Below are 20,161 nucleotides of genomic sequence, written 5' to 3'. Positions count from 1 at the left end.
ATCAAAGCAATCAGCATTCCGGTCTCTGAAAAGAAAGAAAAGTCAAAAGTTACCAAGAATTAACCAGCTTTTACTCTGCCAAGTAAGATAAAACTAGTAGACTGACATTGCTGGTATTGGACAGATGTATTCTGAAATATCTAAGAAGAAAGTACGGGCATGTCAATGATTTCATAGCCCCTCTGTATGTGCTTTCTTTCCTCACATGGGAGCCTGAGGCAGAGTCACCATGTCTGAGCTGTTCTCAGGCCAGAGTCCATCTCACGCCCCAATGGTAAGGTCTGACCATAAGGAACAGGGTGTAGGTTGGGACTAAGATGAAGAACAACCCTAGTCACTAGGCTTACCATGACAGAGGTTTGTTTTTTTTTCCCCTGGGGCTAATGACAGTACTCTCTACACCTTAGAACAGGGAGGTACATTCAGTCTTTCAAAGGTATTTTTCTCTCCTGACAATTGAGGGAATAGAATTGCCTCATTACCTACTCAGACTCAGAAGATGATAGTTATAAATTCTGTAGAAGAAATATAGGGGAAAATATTCCCTGAGCCTTTACACCCATCCCTTTTCTGATATGGCCACTCTTCCTCCAGCCAATCTAGCATATTCGTTGTGTCCTAAATATGCCTCGAGCCTTCCTACTTCCCTACTTTTCCTCATCCCCACAGATTAGTCTCATGTTTTCACATAAATACTTCATGCAGAATTTAAACAACATGGCTAGAAAGTTAATACATCAGAAAAGCATTTGAAATAAGCCAAATACTTAGTAAATTCTTTCCCTCTATAAACCCTGTACTCAACTCTTGAGAGAGATTCCCTTTCAGCTATCAGAGATATACAAGAGGACCTATTTTTGTATCCACCCTGTTAGAATAGAATAGGGGGAATGAGAAATTTGCAAAGGGTTTAAGCATGCAAGGACTTTGAAAAGCAGCTTGCCCAGCACATGGAATCATATGGGCTCCCATTCTGGAATGGGAAGAAGTGCATAAAAAGAGACACAGATTCCATGGGGATCCATTGATCTTGGGACACTGTACAGAGCAGAAGCTTACTTCCTGTGGCCATTTTTGGGTCAAGTTACAGGAGGTAGCCGAAATCGGAGAGATTTGGAGGTTCCTAGTAACCAGAGACTTCTCTGATACTGAAGCTGGTGAAATCAACTCTCATTTGGATCATCTGTGTGTGTAAGCTACAAGGCCCTGGACTTATCAAGCCTAAATAAAGTCAGACCATCTGGCTCAGGCCTTTTGTCCTCTCAGATATCCTTATCTGGCAAACCGAATTGTGTTCCTGGTTCTAGTGGGCTACTACTTAGATTTAGGAAGTCAGATTTATTTTTGGCAGAGAGAGTAGCCCAGCTTTGTTGGGACCAAAGAGATCTTTTGCAATGTCAGACTGGGGGATGAGATAAGAGATTGCTAGAGATAGGGACTCCTTCTCCTCTGACCCACTTACCCTTCCCTGTTTTGATAAAATAAGCCATGTTCTTGTTTATACCATCCTGAGAGCAGCCAGATTGTGTTGTCAGCATCCTGCAGAACTAAGGCCTATATTTGGGCTTCAGTCTGTACTAAACTACCATCAAGTCCAACACTGGGTAAAAATACAACCTTGTGACATTTACCAGGTCCTCTACTCACCTTTTTCTCAACCGCAACTATCCAACTGCCTCATCAGCTTTCATCCTAGATGTTCTCGATGGGTTCATACATTTCCCACTCTGGCCAGATTGCATTGAAGGGGCAACTAATTCGAAGGAAAACTGCCCATGGGAATGACAAAAGCCTTCCAATGCTCAGCATGAACATCCCTGTGCTCTATCATGGATTATCTGTTAGATATTTGAACGGGATCAGAATTTGGGTTTTGCTGCCCACGTTTCCCTCTCCCTCTTGCTAAGATAAACTTGACTCTGGATGGTTATCAGTCAGGCAGCCAAAAGAGAGAGGTGGCAGCTGTCATCTGAATTTCTATTCTGAGATAAGAAACAAGGGAAAAAAGCCAAAATGTCCTTTTAAATAGCTCAAACTATTTAGAACAATTTAATAAAGAGGAAGAACATAGAGAGGACTTTAGAGAACTTTTAATTCTACACATTTATTTTTTGAAATTCAGAGGTTCAGAGAATTTACTTGAATCTATTATGGCTATACATTTCGTGGAACAACTGACATGAGTTCAATTTTGAAATATTTTATTAAAAAAAAAAACAACCTTAACTTAAGAAATGCCAAGTAACTTGTTTAGATAATAGAAAAACAAGAGGATTACACATGAGGTTGTGAATCTATTATGTATAGCCTACTATTCATTAGAAAAATTAATGGATAGATAACCAGATGATAGATTAATAGATGAAAGATGGATATAGATAAAAAGAGCTAAGTTCAAAATATAACTTTCAAAGCAGTCTAGCTTATCTATGGTTCCTTCTAGCCTCCCTTCTGTGCATTAAAATGTTTCGATGACATTTCGTGTCTTTGTTTCTTCTGATCCCAGCTTTCTTCTGCCCAAAATGCCCACAAATGGTCATCTCTAAAAATGTAGATATATGTCTGCATACTGAGTCTATAACCACTCTAGCATGCTTCATCACTAGTCACTTAGAATAATGATTTGTCATTGAACAAAGCAGAGTTCTCAAGTTCTTCTCAGTTACTGTTTTTCTTTACAGTACTTTTATTAAATAAATGAATCTCTTCTGTTTGCTTCACTCTGCCTCAGTTCATATGAGTCTTCCCAGGTTCCTCAAAAGCCATCTCTTTAGTCATTTCTTGTAGTTCTATAATATTCCATTATGTTTGTATATAATAGTTTGTTCAGCTATTCTCAATAGTTGTACCCTTAGTTCACAGTTCTTTGCTACTATGGGAAAAGCTACTGTACAAATTTTTACACGTAAAAATCCTTTAAGAAAAATTACATTTGAATATTGACCTACTAGTCAGTAGGTCAAAGGAGCGTATATATAGACACTAGGTTTGGGGAAAGTAGTTCCAAATTGCTTTCCAGAATGTCGGAACCAATTAAAAACTCCACTAAAGCATTATTGTACCTCTTACACCCCCCCCCCACTCCACCCCTTCAACAATTCTCAGTTTCCTTTTTTGTCATCTTTGCCAATCATATGAATTGGAACCTCAAAGATGCTTTGATGTGCCTTTCTTTTATCAATAATTTAGTGCATTTGGGGCAGCTAGGTGGTAGAGAGGGGAGAGTGCTAGATCTGAAGTTCAGAAAGATCTGAGTTTTAAGTCTTACCTTTAACACTTCCTGGCTGTATTAACCCTAGACAAGTCATTGAGCTTCTGTTCACCTTGGTTTCCTCATCTGTAAAATGTGTATAATAATAGCACCTACATCCCAGAGTTGTGGGATTCAAAGAAAATAATTATAAAGTGCTTTGCCCAGAGCTCAGGGTCTGCCTTGCTCATGGCTTTGGGGGTTACCAGCCAGGTGTGGTGGTGAAGGCATAAATGAGTGATGGAAGATAGTTATGTGTGTCAGCCTGGGGCCAAGCTTTGCGTGGAACTGCTTCCACTAGACCCAGGGTTGGTTTATTTTTGTACCCCAATGAATACATTTTCAACAACAAATACAGATAATTGGGTGACACATTACCTTTTGACAAATCATTTGATTACTATTCTGTGATCATTCTATATACTTATATTGTTACTATTGATTCTGACAGGATACACAACGCTTTTGCAAAAGATAAATGATCTTGTCATAGGTGGAGTAGTTAGAGGTTGGTTTTCACATTAACTTGTGAGGCTCTTGGGCTTACAAACAATCAAAGAAAATCATTTGTTACTTTTAATAAAAATAGATAATCAAGTTCTAGAGACAATCAACACACTGCAGCTAAGTTGAAGGATCAAAGGGGTAATAGAAACATAACTTAATTTTAATATTAAACTAATAATTTTTCCAAAGTTTCATTGGGGAATTTCCAAAGACGAATTGTGGTTGGTAAATCAAGTCACTGAGGCATGATGTACTAGCCTCTCCTGTAAGAATTGAATAATAGTTCTACCCAGATATTTATTTTATAAAGTTTATTGTAGGGGTATACAATCATTCCTAAGTAACCTGACCATGTGGTTCCTAGTCTGCCAGTCTCTTTTCCCTTCCCTCCACCTGCTTGCTCTGCATTCTGACTTCTTCCTTCTTCATTCTCTTGGCTTCCCCCAATTCTTTCTCGATTCTCCCCCTCAGAAACCAAAGCCTTGACTTTTATTGATGTACAGCACGTACATGAATGCCAACCTGGTACAACTGTTTTATGTCAGGAATGTTTGATGGACAGGTCAAGCTACTCAGGAGGGGGAGGGTATGAACTTCCTCGACACAATCCTCCCCCCTGTCTCCCCAATGGATCTAGTAGTAGTCTCTCAGTGTCCGAGAATGACAATTGACTTTGTGTGTTTTCATCTATGGTGTACCCTCATATGGTTTTGGAGTCCAAAGACTGAGGCGCAAAGTTTGTGGCACATGGGGCATGGAACAGCAGTCATTTAAAATATAACTATCTTATAACTCTAAATACCTTCTAACTAAAAGTATATACAATGTTGCATTTTTTAAAGAGGATATTATAATAGTTAGAGATGAGAGTAAAACATAAAAGCAGATTGATAGATGCATTGACAAACTGCCAGTTAGGGGACAGTCCCTTTTGGTATAAGAGTTTACATTCAGAATAAGTATGTTCAACCCCCTTCATTCAGTTCATTATATCCCAAAGTTCATTCTTGATCTTTTGGTGCAGTATGAAGCTTCTTCGGGCATCTTTACAGCAACTTCTCCAAAAGGATCCACTTTCTTGATTCAGGATGTTGGCAAGTTTCTTTTCCTAAAATTTCTCCAAAAAATTTTAAACCTTGGATTTTAGGATAATTACACAATCCCCCTGAGGAGGATGGTGACCAACACCAGAATCACACCGGGATACATAACTGAGTTATGAGGTATATGAAACAATTGTCAAAAGAAAAACAAAACAGAAACAAACCACTCAAAAAAATCCCAAAATAAAAGAGTAAAAAAATTAAATTCTGTATAAAATAAGAAATACAGAAATGATAAAAAAAAATAAAAATCTTACGTGTATGAAATTCTGAGTTAAAAAAAAACCATAACAGGTTCTTGAATCACAGGCAAGGCTCCATTAAAGTGACTTATGTCCCACAAACCTATAGGACAAGAGCAGCAATACAGTATTTTACCCATTTGCAACCAGGACTACAGAAAATTGCCAAACTGTAAGAGAGAAAGGACTGAATTTCAGAAGCAAATGGGAAAATCATTCATTGGTCTGATTGTATCTTCACTGTCAGAGATAGGGGAAGCCAGGATGATAGCCAACCTGAGGTACTTGACTCAAAGTATGGTTCAAGGGAGTCCTGCATCTTAACATATGTCAAGTGCCACAACCTCAATTCGCACATTAGGTTCAAGTCCTTTTGTATTGGCATAGAAATTCAACAATCCTCTCTGGATTGATTTTGGTCTGTTTTGACCTCATGCTACTTGGCACTGTATAGTGGCTCTTTTGTTCCCTTCTCCTGGAATCGGACATAAACATTTAAAAAAGTCCCATAATATTTATCCATAAATGGCAAGTTTCCATAGTTGAAAGCTTCTGGTTATGTATATTACTAGGGCTAATAGATACTGTAAACTTTATCCTTCAAGTAAAAAAACATTAATACTGATTTCATGTACTTCAAGTATCACCAAGGTTAGGAAAAAAGAAACAACAAAAAATATCCTATTACAACATAAAGAGAAAAAAATTAAAAAATCATAATTTCATAGTTCACATTCCATGGGACAATGTGTTAGTCAAACTGAGGCACAACAGAAAAGGTGCTCACTCAAAAATGAAATTTATATCACTCTTAACTTGGCTAGGATCCACAGTGTGAGTGTACATAATTTTTTCACCAGGTTTAAAAGCCTTTTAAAAACAGTAGTACAACAACTAATACAGATTCTAAAAAATACCAAAATCTCCAAAATTATAAGAGCCCATTTAAGGATAACTGCAAACAAACAGTGGAAGAGAGGAATTGGGAAGCATGCAAGAGGCAGAAGCAGTGACTGAGTGGTAACCTGTCATTCAAACGAGAGGTTCCATTTTGGAATGTTACCGGGAAAACAGTTGGAGGCATCTTGTATTTAGAATTGAATTGTAAAGACTTCTTCATTCTGGGGAGGGGAATAAACTACAACAGTAAACATCAATAAGGCAATGAGGTCTGACAATGCTCAAAAAATTCACCTCCAGACTCTGAGGTTCCTTCCCCTCCCAAGTACCATCAGTCATCACAATCCCTTTGTCCACACCTTCAGAGTCCCCTATACTGAGGGGAGTTCCCACACTGAGTACAAGTGTTTGGGTGTGAGTTTTGATTTGCTTCATTTGAATAACTACTCCTCCTATCAGTATTACTATTCCTGAAACTTCTATTCCTATTTTCCTGATTTCTCTTCTTATAATTCATAATTACATGACCAACTTTTCCACAAAAATAACATGTTAGTGGTTGTTTTGTGGATTCTTGTAAGGGAGCTATGATCTCTCCTTGCTTTACCTTTACAGCTGTTTCAGTTAATTCTTTCATTTCCTTCCTCAATCTCTCTACTAAAGTAACATTCTCCTTATCCTTCTCACCCTGTTTAGAAGTCAATTCTTTTATTTCCTTCCTTAATGCTTCCACTAAATCAGTGTTCTCCTTCTCCTTTTCCTTATGTCCCTCAAAAGCATAAACTGCCACTCTTTTCAATTCTTCAAGGTCCATAGTAGGCCAGTTTGGACAGCTAGTCATAAAATAATTCCTTACTACCTTACAACTGTTTTTCATAAATTGTATTCTGATTTGTCTAAAGTCCTGTTCTCTATCCAGATCAAGCTCAATATATCTTCCTCCTAGATCAATCAGTCTATTCAAAAATTGGGTGGGATTTTTGCTATCTTCTGGCTTAAGATTTGCAAATTTAGTCCATGTTCCAGGCCTATCAGAACAGGCTCTCATAGCTTTTATCAATGCATTTCTAGCCTGGCATAGTTGTAAGTAATCTTGCTCTGAATTTGGGTCCCATTTGGGATCTTCAATTGGCCAATGAGCTGTTCCCTCTCCTTGAGCCTGATTAACAAGAGAAAGAATCTTATTCCTTTCTCTTTCTGCTAGCAAGGCCTGGAACAAATCCTCTACATCAAGTCATGTGGGATTATATGTGCGAAAAAATACTTTCAAACTTATTTATCACCACCACAGGCTCAGCTTCATATGAAGGTGTCTTTTCTTTGAAGCTCTCAATGTCCTGTGGAGAAAAAGGTGTATGATGTCTAATGTTTACTAAATGTCCATGTCTGTTATATGTAGGAACAACTCTTAGAGGGAAAAGACCTTTATTTGAATTATCTGTGGCAACTGCTGCTTGGCCTGTGTTCTGGAGTTCAGTGGAGTGGGTTGTAGTGAGGCTTGTAGGGGAAGGGGGTGGGGTGGTTTAATGGAGCTGGTCAGTAGGTGGGGAGGCAGAGCAAAGAGAGTGGGGAAGGGGCTGGGGGTGGGGTGGAGAGGAGGGGGAGTGGGACCGAGGATGGGGTGGAGATGAGTAGGATGAGTGAGGTCTAGAGGGGTCACAGTAAGGTGGGTAAAAAGTAGGGTATGGAAAAGTATTGAAGAAGGGAAGGTACGGTTGGGGATAGGGGAGATGTGTGGGCACTGGGTAGTTAGGGTAGAAAGGTAGATTGGGAGGAAATGGGATGGGAGGAGTAGGGGATGTGTGAGGTCTGACAGGGAGAGGAGCTGAGGGGTTCAAGTCCTGGTTTGGGTCAGTATGAGGACAAACCTCCTCACAGACCTGATGGGATAATAGAGTGTGTGTCTTGCTAGATTTCACTGAAGGACTTAAGCTAGAATGGTTTGGTTCCAAAGAAAGAATGGTTTCCTTACTGGAGGGAATGGTCAATTTATCAACATGATATGCCCATAAGTACCAGTCTTTATAATCTTTGGAATCTTTGTTTTTAATGGCTAACTTCAAATCTTTTAAGATCTTGAAGTCAAAAGAGCCATATTTTAGCCAGGTAAAAGATATGTCCATTCATGCATAACGAAGCTTTCTAGCGTCTTTCTTTGTCATCCAATTCTCCTTAGGCAAATTAAGATCACTCCAGGAATTTAGACATTTATGCAGGGGTGAATCAGAAGGAATAGTTCCTGATTTCCCATGATGTGTTGCAGTATTTCCCATATTTTCTAGTCTGTATGTCCTATTTAAACTAGTTTGAGTATTGCTAAATGATCAGCTAAAACAATGAAAAGTTCCTAAAACAAAACAAAAAAATGGAGATAGAAAGTTCTTCAATATTATTGTGGAAGGTAATGAGAGGAGGTTTAAAACAAAAAGCTAATGTAAGGAAATAGTAATTGTTGGACAGCAATAGTATAAATAATTATCATTATTATTAATAATTAATAACAATAATTATCATCATTATTAATGATTAATAACAATATGCATTATAATGATTGCTGTTGTTATTAAAAATTAATAGTGTGTTTATTATAATTATCAATATTATCAGCAATTAATAATATGCATTTATTATAATTATTGTTGTTAATTATTAACAACCATAAACAAGTATCAATCAAGGATCAAGTATCAAGGACCCCCAGGATTTGTTAAAGGGGTTCCCCCCACCCTGCACTGTACTAGGCTGAAAGAAGGAACACTAGGGCCTTGTGTGCTGTGGAAAAGAAAAGAGCAGGTGTTCCTGTTGGGTCCTAAAACCCACTGGATTCTGTATGGGCAAAAGGCCCCTTCACCCCTATTCAAGCTGAATGAAAAAAAGGGGGGGAGTGGGGTGGGATGCCACCAGGGAAGGAGATTTTCTCACCAATACAGTGATCAATCGGGGAGAAACAGCAGCCTGTTCCCTATTTCGGCCAAGGTTGATTTTGCATATGAAGGCAGGCCAGCAAATGGAAGGCTTTTATATATATATATATATAAAGTATAGCTTAGGTAATATATATATTACCTAAGCTATACTCAAAACTTCTCTCAGAAGAAAATTAAGGTTCTAAAATAAATCCCTGATTATGGTCACTATCTGTAAGAATTGAATAATATTTCTACCCATATATATATTTTATAAAGTTCATTGGAAGGGGTAGACAATCATTTCTAAGTAACCTGATCACATGGTTCCTAGTCTGCCAGTCTCTTTTCCCTTCCCTCCACCTCCCTGCTCTGCATCCTGACTTCTTTTTTCTTCGTTCTCTTCTGGCTTCCCCTGATTCTCTCTTGATTCTCTCCCTCAGAACCCCAAAGCCTTGACTTGAATTGACATACCGAACATATGCAGACTCAAAACCTAGCGCAACGATGCTATGTCAGGAATGTTTGATAGATAGGTAAAGTCACTCAGGAAGGGGAGGGGATGAGCTTCATTGACACACTCCCTAAGGTGATTGATATATATACTGGCTTAGGAGAATTTGTTCTGTGCATGAGATTGGGTAATTCTAAGCACAGCTTTTGTTAGAAGTTATATACCTAAGCAAAAGGTAACCCATAATAGTCTTTTAGTTTTGGTTTTGTGAGAAGAATCTTTTGGTGGTATTCTAGGAGAATAATATGCAAGTATTTTACTCTTACATTATTTTTCCTGAAGCTGGAAAGATAAAAATAATCATAGCAATTCTAATAATAAGGGATGATGGTGAAAGAATTCACAGAGTAGGGCTGGGTAGGTGTCTCCATCCTGCCAAGGAGCCACTTTGTGACCTTCTGGCCTCCACATGTGACCATATCAAGACATCATGGCTTGACAGCCCCCAGCAGTGCCTAACACGGCCTGATACTGCAATAGATGCTCACTTTAAGATATTTATGGTAGTAGATATGAGTGGTAGCAATAACACCAGGAAATAAGATAGAGGAAAGGCCAGGATCTGCACTCCTTCCCTCCCACCTCACTTCCTGTTCATCTCACAGTTGATCCTAACAGCTCTCCTCAGATGGTAAGTTATTAGCAATTTCAAAAGACTAATATCACACTATGGCTCTTTTCTGAAAAAAAAGGGTTTATTCTTGAATAAGGTAATTTAGGAAGATGGGAGAAGGAAAGAGGAAATATCAGGTCTCCTTAACCTCTTATGAAGTTCAATTCAGGGGAAATGAAATTGTCTAAGAGGGGATATTGTTGATAAACTGAAAAGGCTCTTCAGAGCTAAGTTTTATTCAGAGCTAAGCTCCACTCTTTTCAATATTGAGTCAATGAATAGTCAGGAATCCAAAGCAAGCCTGTCTATTAGCCTTCTTCCCCAGTCTCCCAGAGCAGAAGTGATTTTCTTCAACTGCTGGCATTCCAACTGTCTTCTCCTCCTCAGATTCTTTTTGGAATTTTCCTTCTCTCTCATTGACTGACAGTTCACTCAGCATTCCATTTCCTTGCATTTGTTTGATACTCTCACTGATGTTATAATCTCTTCTTCACAATACAAGGTAAGCACTATAAAAATATTAATTATTATTATTGTTCACATGGTTGATGATAAAGTAGATGTCTTCCTTTGAAAATTACTTATTCTTCCATTTAAAATCATTCTATACAATATAAAATATGTTTTAGTCCATCTGCCAAGACAAACACAGGAATTTTATGAACACAAGTACAAAATGCTTTTCACACAATTAAAACTGAATCTAAGTAATTGGGAAAACCTTAACTGCTCATGGGTAGGATGAGCTAACACAATAAAAATGACAATCCTACCCAAATTAATTTACTTATTCAGTGCCATACCTATCAAACTACCAAAAAACTTCTTTATAAAATTAGGGAAAAAATATAACAAAGTTCATCTGGAAGAACAAAGGATCAAGAATATCAAGGGAAATAATGAAAAAATGTGAAGGATGGGGGTCCATCAGTACCAGATCTTAAACTGTACTATAAAGCAGTGATGATCAAAACAATAAGGTACTGGCTAAAAGACAGAAGAGTGGATCAATTGAATAGACTAGAGGTAAATGAACTCAGCAAGCTAGTGTTCAGTAAAACCAAAGATCCCATCTTTTGAGGCAAGAACTCACTATTTGACAAAAAAAACTACTGGGAAAACTGGAAAACAATAAAAGAAAAATCAGGTCTAGATCAGCATCTCATACCCTATAGATACCAAGATAAATTCAAAATGGGTAAATGAAAGAATGAAATCATAAATAAATTGGGTGAACATAGAATAGTATACCTGTCAGAGCTATGGTAAAGGAAGGAATTTAAGATCAAGAGAAAGAGAACATTACAAAATGTAAAATGAATGATTTTGATTACATCAAATTAAAAAGGGTTTGTACAAATAAAATCAATGAAACCAAAATTAGAAGGAAAGCAACAAACTGGTGTAAAAAATAGACTCGAATACAGGACTACAATCCCCACGAGCCTTTGCTCCACTTCCCCAGAATGCCTTGTAATCTCACCTGGGCCGAGATCGAGAAGATATTTAAGCTGATTAAAAGGCTTTTGAGAGGTCTCTTGGACTTCCGTTTTGGGGCAGGTGTGACTTTTTTTCATAATGTCAGTGAGGTTGTGTCCAGGCCTGTCTATGGCCTGGACACGTGTCTCTTATCCTGTATTTTCTTTAATCCTTAATCCTTAATAAACCTCTAAAAAATATAATACTCCTTGCAGAGAGAAACTAATTTCTACCTGCCTCAGTCTCCATATATTCCCTAAATTTTAATCTTTACACTGGGGAAAATTTTATTACAAAACCCAGTGACAAATGTTTAGTTTCTGAAATATATAAGAAACTAAATCAAATTTACAAAAAAAATCAAGCCTTTCCCGAATCAATAAATGGTCAAGGGATATGAATAGGCAATTTTCAGATGAAAAAATCAAAACTATCAATAATCATATGAAAAAAAGTGTTCTAAATCCCACCTGATTAGAGAAATGCAAATCAAAGCAACTCTGAGGTACCACCTCATACCTAGACAATTGGCCAATGTGGCAGCAAAGGAAAATGATAAATATTGGAGGGGATGTGGCAAAATCAGAACATTAATGCATTGCTGGTGAAGTTTTGAATTGATCCATTCTGGAGGGCAATTTGGAATTTTGCACAAAGGACTTTAAAAGAATGCCTGCCCTTTGATCCAGCCATATCACTAGTGGGTTTTTACCCCAAAGAGATAGTAAGGAAAAATACTTGTACAAAAATATTTATAGCCCCAAAAAATTTTAAAATGAGGGCATGGCCCTTGATTGGGGAGTGACTTAACATACTGTGGTATCTGATGGTGATGGAATAGTTTTGTGCTGAAAGAATGATGAACTGGAGGATTTCTATGTGAACTGGAAAGACCTTCATGCACTGATGCAGAGCAAAAGGAACAGAATCAGGAGAACATTGTACAGAGAGACTGACACAGGTTGGAACAGTCAAATGTAATCAATTTTTCTACTAGCAACAATGCAATAATCTAGGACAATCCAGCACAATACACAGGAATTTATGAGAAAGAACACCTTCCACATCCAGAGAAAGAACTGTTGGAACAGAAACGCAGAAGAAAAACACATGATTGATCACATGATTCAGTGTTAACATGATTGGGGTTTTGATGTTAAAAGATCACTTTACTACAACTATGAATAACATGGAAATGGGTTTTGAACAATGATACATGTATAATCAAGTGGAATTGCTTATAAGCTCCAAGAGGGGGGAGGGAAGAAGGCTGGGAAAAATCATGAATCATGTAACCATGGAAAAATATTCTAAATTTTTAAAAATTAATTAATTTTAAAAGTTTTTATTAGTAGGAGATAAGTTAGGAGTATACTTAGAGGGTGGGGAAGAAAGCTGATTAGGATGATATGATATGCACAAAGAAAGTCAAGGGATGAAAAAGAGGATTGCACTGAGAGAAAAGGGAAGGGAGAGATGGAATGGGGTAAATGATCTAACCTAAAGAGGCATGAAAAACTATCAGAGTGGAAGGGAGAATGAGGATGGTGACAAGCAATGCTTAAACTTTACTCTCATCATAACTGCCTCTGAGAGAGAGTAACTACCAAACTCATTGGGGTATAGAATCCTGTTTTACCCTGTGGGAAAGAAGGAAGGGAATAAGACAAGGGAAGGGGAATGGTAATAGGAGGGAGGGGGAAGTTGGTGGTGATAAGAAGCAAAACACTGGTGAGGAGGAACAGAGTGAAAGAAAAAAGAGCAGGATCAAAAAGGGAAAATAAAATGGAGGCAAATACACAGTTGGTAATCATAACTGTGAATGTGAAGGGATGAACTCTCCCATAAAAAGGAAGCAGATAGCAGAGTGGATTAAAAACAAGAATCCTACTATATGTTGTTTACAAGAAACACAGGCTAAAGGTAAGTGGCTAGAGCAGTTTTTATTATACATCATGTAGAGTAAAAAAAAGCAGGAGTAGCAATCATGATCTCAGACAAAGCTAAAGCAAAAATAAATCTAATTAAAAGCGGTATGGAAAGAAATTACATCTTACTAAAAGGTATTATAAACAATGAAGTAATATCAATACTAAACATATAGACACCAAATAGTATAGCCTCTAAATTTTTTGAACCCTTACATTCCATCTTAGAATCAATACTATGTATTGGTTCCAATACAGAAGAGAGGTAAGGGCTAGGCAATGGAAGTTAAGTGACTTGCCAAGGTTCACATAGCTAGGAAGTGACTGAGGCCAGATTTGAACCTAGGACCTCCCATCTCTAGGCCTGGCTCTCAATCCACTGAGCCACCCAGTTGCCCCCTAGTCTCTAAATTTTTAAAGGAGAAATGAAATGAACTTCAGGAAGAAATAAACAATAAAACTATACTAGTGGAAGAACACAACTTGCCCCTTTCAGATTCAGATAAATCAAACCAAAAAATAAACAAGAAGTAAAGGAAGTGAGTGAAATCTTATGAAAGTTAGAAAGATTAGATCTCTGGAGAGAATTGAATGGCAATAGAAAGAAATATACCTTTTTTTTTCAGCAATACATAGCTCTGAAACAAAAATTGATCATGTAAAGAAAACTAGAGTATAAAAATTTCACAATCAAATGAAGAGAAGCAAAAATAATAAATGCATCATTTTCAGATCATAATGCAATAAAAAGTATAATCAATAAAGCTCATGGAAAGATGAATAAAAATTAATTGGAGACTAAATATTCTAATGCTAAAAAGTATGGTTCAAAGAATAAATTATAGAAACAATTTTATTAATGAGAATGACAATAACACAACATATCAAAATTCATGGGATAGAGCCAAAACAACACTTACAGGGAAATGTATATATTTAAACAATAAAATAGAGAAAATGTAAATCAATGAATTAAATGTACAACTAAAAAAACTAGAAAAGCAACAAGTGAAAAATCCCCATTTAAAGACTTAATTGGAAATTGTAAAAATAAGGAATAATAAAGAAGAAATTAATAAAATTGAAAGTAAAAGAGCCATTGAACTAAGAAATAAGGTAAGAGGTTGGTTTTATGAAAAAAATACATAAAATTAAGTATTGGTTCATTTGAAAGAAAAAAGAAAAAAAAATCCAATAATCAGTATCAAAAATGAAAAAGGTGAATTCACTAAGAAAAAATACTCAGGGCCAGATAGATTCACAAGTGAATTCTATCAAACATTAAAGAACAATTCCAACATTACACAAATTATTTGGGAAAATAGGCAGAGCAGGAATTTTACCAAATTCTTTTTGTGAAACAAATATTGTACTGTTACCTAAGCCAGGAAGAACAAAAACAGAGAAAGAAAATTACAGGCCAATTTCACTAATGAATTTAAATGCAAAAATGTTGATTAAGATATTAGCAAAGAGAATACAGCAATAAATTTACAAAGATTATTCACTATGACCAGGTGAGATTTATACCAAGAATACAGGGCTTGTTTAACAATAGGAAAACTATCAGCATAATTGACCATAACAGTAACCAAACTAACAGAAATCACATGATTTTCTCAATAGATACCAAAAAAAGCCTTCAACAAATACAATATCCATTCCTATTAAAAACACTAGGAAGCATAGGAATAAATGGGTCATTCCTTAAAATGATAAGTAGTATGTACCTAAAACCTTAAACAAGTATCTTTTGCAATGGGGATAAATTAGAAGCCTTCCCAAAAGATCAGAGGTGAAGCAAGGATACCCATTATTGTCACTATTATTTAATATTGTATTATAAATGCTAGCTTTAGCAATAAAGAAAGAAAAAGAAATTGGAGGAGTTAAGTAGGCAATGAGGAAACTAAACTATCACTTCACAGATGATATGATGATATACTTGAGAATCAACTAAAAAACTAATTGAAATTATCAATAACTTTAGTAAAGTTGCAGGATACAACATAAATCTACATAAATCATCAGCATGGACCAACACAGTCCAGCAGCAAGAGTTAGAAAGAGAAAATCCATTTAAATTCACTCTAAACAATGTAAATATCTGGGAATCTATTTGCTAAGGCAAACACAGCAATTATATTACAAAACACTTTTCACACAAATAAAATCAGATCTAAATAATTAGGAAAATATTAATTGTTTATGGGTAGACTGAGCTAATATAATAAAAATAATGATTATGCCTAAATTATTTATCCAGTGTCATACTAATTAAACTACCAGATAATTATTTTCTAGAACTAGAAAAAATAACCAAATTCATCTGGAAGAACAAAAGGTCAAAAATCTAAAGGGAACTAATGAAAAAAAAAATGTGAAGGAAGGAGGCCTAGCAGTACCAGATCTCAAACTGTGTTATAAAGTAACAATAATCAGTACAATCTGGTACTGGCTAAGGAATAGAATGATAGATCAGTGGTGTAGATTAGATACACAATATATTGGAAAACAGTATAGCAGAAGCTAGGTATAGACCAATATCTCACACCCTATACCAAGATAAGTTCAAAATGGACATAGGATTTAGATATAAAGAATTTTACCATAACTAAATTAGAGAAACACAGAATAGTTTACATACCAGATCTTTGGAGAAGGGAAGAATTTATGACCAAGCAAGAGATAGAGTGTTATAAGATGTAAAATGAATAATTTTGATATTAAATTAAAAACCTGTTGTACAAACAAAACTAATCTAACCAAGATTAAAAGGGAAACAAAAAACTGGGGGGGGGGGGTAATAACAAGTATCATTAATAAAAATCTAATTTCTCAAATTTGGAAAGAATCAAGTCAAATTTATAAGAATACAAGCCATTCTCCAATTGACAAATGGTCAAAGGGCCTAAACAAGCATTTTTCAGATGAAGAAATCAAAGCCATCAATAATATGAAGAAATGTTCTAAATCCCTCTTGATTAGAGAAATGCACATTAAAACAATACTGAGGTACTACTTCACACCTATCAGAGTGGCCAATATGGCAGTAAAGGAAAGTGGTAAATGTTGGAAGGGATGTGGCAAAATTGGGGAACTAATGCATTGTTGGTGTAGTTGTGAAATGATCCAACCATTCTGTTGGGTGATTTTGAACTATACCCAAAACTGTGGTTATAAAACTGTGCATACCTTTTGATCTGATAATGCCACTCCTGGGTCTGTATCCCAAAGAGATAATAAAAAAAGGGGGGAAATGACCTATTTGTACAAAAATATTTATAGCTGTGCTTTTTGTGGTGGCAAAGAAGTGGAAACTGAGGAGATGCCCATCCATTGGGGCATGGCTGAACAAATTGTGGTACATATTATGGAACACTATTGTATTATAAGAAATGATAATCAAGATGATTTCAGAAAATGCTGGAAAGAGCTGTAAGAATTGAGGCAGAATGAAATAAACAGAACTGGGAGAACATTGTACGCAATAACAGCAATATTAAATGATAATTATCTATGAAAACTTGGCTACTCTCAGCAATTCAATGATCTCAAGAAAATCCTAAAAGGCATGATGGAGGATGCTATCCACCTCCAGAGAAAGAAGTGTTGGAATCATCTTTTACATCAGTGTATTTTTGGTTTTATTTTGTGGTTTTGGTTATATTGACCTTGTTCTTACAATGACCAAAATGGAAGTATGTTTTATATGATAATAATAAAATGAAAAAAAGAACTAAAGGAAGAGATTTTTTTAAAGAAAAAATGATTTAAAATGTAACATTGTTCCTTATTGAGAGCTCTACTTTCTACTGAGAGCTATTCATTTGTGTCATTACTTGTTTAATAAATTTTATTTCCTCTGACTCTGGATTTTTTGATGGTGTGTTACATCATCTCTTGGTTCTGCTTCCTTCAATTGCTTAACCAATTGCTTTTGTTCTACTTTTCAGTTTTATGCATTATTCTTTCTCTTCTTAGGATCTCCTCAGGTAGTTTATCTGAATGAGGACTAGCCTTCTATTGACTCTTTCTCTTGATCTTTTTGGTGTTTTTTTTTTCACCCATATTCTTTCATTACTTGCTCCCTACTTAGTGAGGAGAGACCCTCCTCCCACTAATACCCAGCTCCTGAGGCTTGTCCTTAACTATAGCTGACCTGCAGCTACAAGATATTCTTGTGTGAGTTTGAGCACCTGAAAGGGAAACCAGGAACTGGGGAAATATGGGTGGAAAGTTTAAGATTTAGAAAGGAAGGACATAAAGAGAGAAAATAGACAGAGAAACACAGGAGTCATCAGCTTCACATTCAGCTTGTCAGCTCCTCTTTTTCCTATTGTGAGGGAGACAGAATGAGGGAGCTGATCTGTTTATTAAGAATAGTTGTACAAGGCAGAAGGGGTGGTGATGGCTGGGTGTCCAGCACCCATTTAGTACATCAAAAGTTTTAACAAGTTAATGACAAAGCCAAAAGGATGGATGATAACACAATGGGTCACCAGGTATCTGGGCCAGGACTCTTCTCCTTTCTGGAAATCTGGCACCAGTCTAATCTTAGGAATGCAAGTATGAATCTTTGACATTCTAAAGGATGCTAAAGCTTGTCTGTGAACTTACACAGGAGAGATAACAGCAGAGGTTTGGCTTTTAAGATCAACCAAATTTAACCCATCCAAATTTAAGGACTCAGCAATCAATCATGTGAAATATTAGAAACATCTATAAGTCTGGCCCATGAGCACTTTGCTCATTAGAGCCAGCATTTGAATACATCTTTAATACTTTCATGATTCATTATAACTGAAACCCTTCAAATCATGTCTTCTTACAAGGCTGTCAAAAGGAGGAAGTGTGACTTGTTTTACCTGGTAGCAATTCACAGAAATGTGGCCAATAAGTAGAACCTACAGGGAGGCAGGCTTAATACTTGAAGCAAGAGCAGACTCCCTGATAATGAGACAGTGCTATCAGTGTCCATTCACTGGAAAGGGATGCAGAGTTATTAAATTCAGTGCAACAGAAAGGAAACTTTCATGGGGGGAGAGAGGGGAGAGAATTTATATTGAAGTTTTATCTCAGTTTCTCCCTTAAAAAGAAAATGTAAAAATATGAAATTTCTGTGCCATATTTAATTCTCCACTTACTTCTCTTAATGATGTGTAAAAGGGCTATCACTGATGCTCCAAATAGGCCCTGAAACAGTCGGGAAATTTTCTCATCATTACAGATCATTTAGTTTCTTAAAGTAAAGTAGCGACCCAGCACTCAAAACCTCATTTCAATCACAAGTTCCCATTACAAGCATCTCACCCAAAGTGAACTCAGCAAAACCAGGAGACTATTGCACACATTAACAGTGATATTATAACTATAATGAACTCTTAAAGACTGAACTTCTCTGATCAAGACAGTAATCCAGGATGTTTCCAAAGCACCTGTGATAAAAAAAAAATGCTACCCCACTTCAGAGAGTACAGGTTAAAGCATGCTTTAAAAACACACACACACACACACACACTTTTTTCTTGAGTTTTTTCATGTTTTCCTTTGCAACATGCTAAAATGAAAAGGAGTTTTGTAAGATTTCACCTATATAATGGATAGCATATTACCTGCTATATGGAGAGAAGTGAATATGGAAGTCAATTTTTATAATGAATGTTAAAAAATGTTTACATTTAATTGGGAATATCCAAAGAAATAAAATACATTTCTGGAAATTGTTAAGTGTTTAATTTGATATGTATAGCTTTAAAATGGATAGTTTGGAGGATTTTCTATTTGTGCAGGGTCATAAAATGTCATCAGACCTGCTGACAACATGTTGTAAAGTTCTAAAGTAATAGAGTTTGATAAATTAAGAACACTTCCAGTCAAAGTGGGAGGACTTACAAGTTTGTTTATGGTAAAGAGTGAGTTCAATCTGATAGATTATTTGACCGTCACTTATGAGCATTATTATTATAGCTGTTAATAAATAATATGAATTGAAGATATATATTCAAGCCAACTTAGTAACAATACTTTAGATTCAAAGATTTAATTTTTGCTTTAGGGGATAATAGGCAATATAGATTGTCTGGAGGTTTATAGTAGCCAGCATTTTGAGTGAAGTATCATGCATTCACTGTATGTGTCAAATTCTAGAATGTGCTTAACCTTAATTTCTAATGATTTATGTTCTGAGGATTTAAACTTGAAAGGATTAAAAAGATAACATTTTGTATATGCTTATTGTTAATAGTCTTTGCAACATAAGAAAAACAATAACCTACCTCCAAGTAGTGATTAGTGAAAATTTAATATTTGAGGTAAAATTTCTTTGGATTGTGATTTGATATTGTTCTGAGTTTTTATTTCAGGTATAACTATCTGAATTGTCATTAAGCCAACAGTCCACAATTCAAGGAAAATGTCATGTGCTGCCCTAAGGGAAGTGAAGTCTGAGAATTGCTACAGGTAGATGGCTGTGCTGGGAAGGTTCAGGGAGCTATTTTTAATTAGGCCAAATGACTTGAATTCTCTCAGCACAGCCAAAGGCTCTCAATATTTACTTACTTTGGGTCATTGTCCTGGACAGAGAAAACAGAAGCCTAAAGATGGAATGGTTCTGCTGCCTGTCCCTTGTCAGGTGGCTTATAGCATCCATCCCCATCAGTGGCCCTGGCCCTGCTCTGGTCCTTTGCTTTCCCTCAACCTAGCTTTAAAACAAACAA

Source organism: Monodelphis domestica, chromosome 1 (genome assembly GCF_027887165.1).
Source record: "Monodelphis domestica isolate mMonDom1 chromosome 1, mMonDom1.pri, whole genome shotgun sequence".
NCBI classification, from domain to species: Eukaryota; Metazoa; Chordata; class Mammalia; order Didelphimorphia; family Didelphidae; genus Monodelphis; species Monodelphis domestica.
This window is presented reverse-complemented; position numbering follows the sequence as displayed.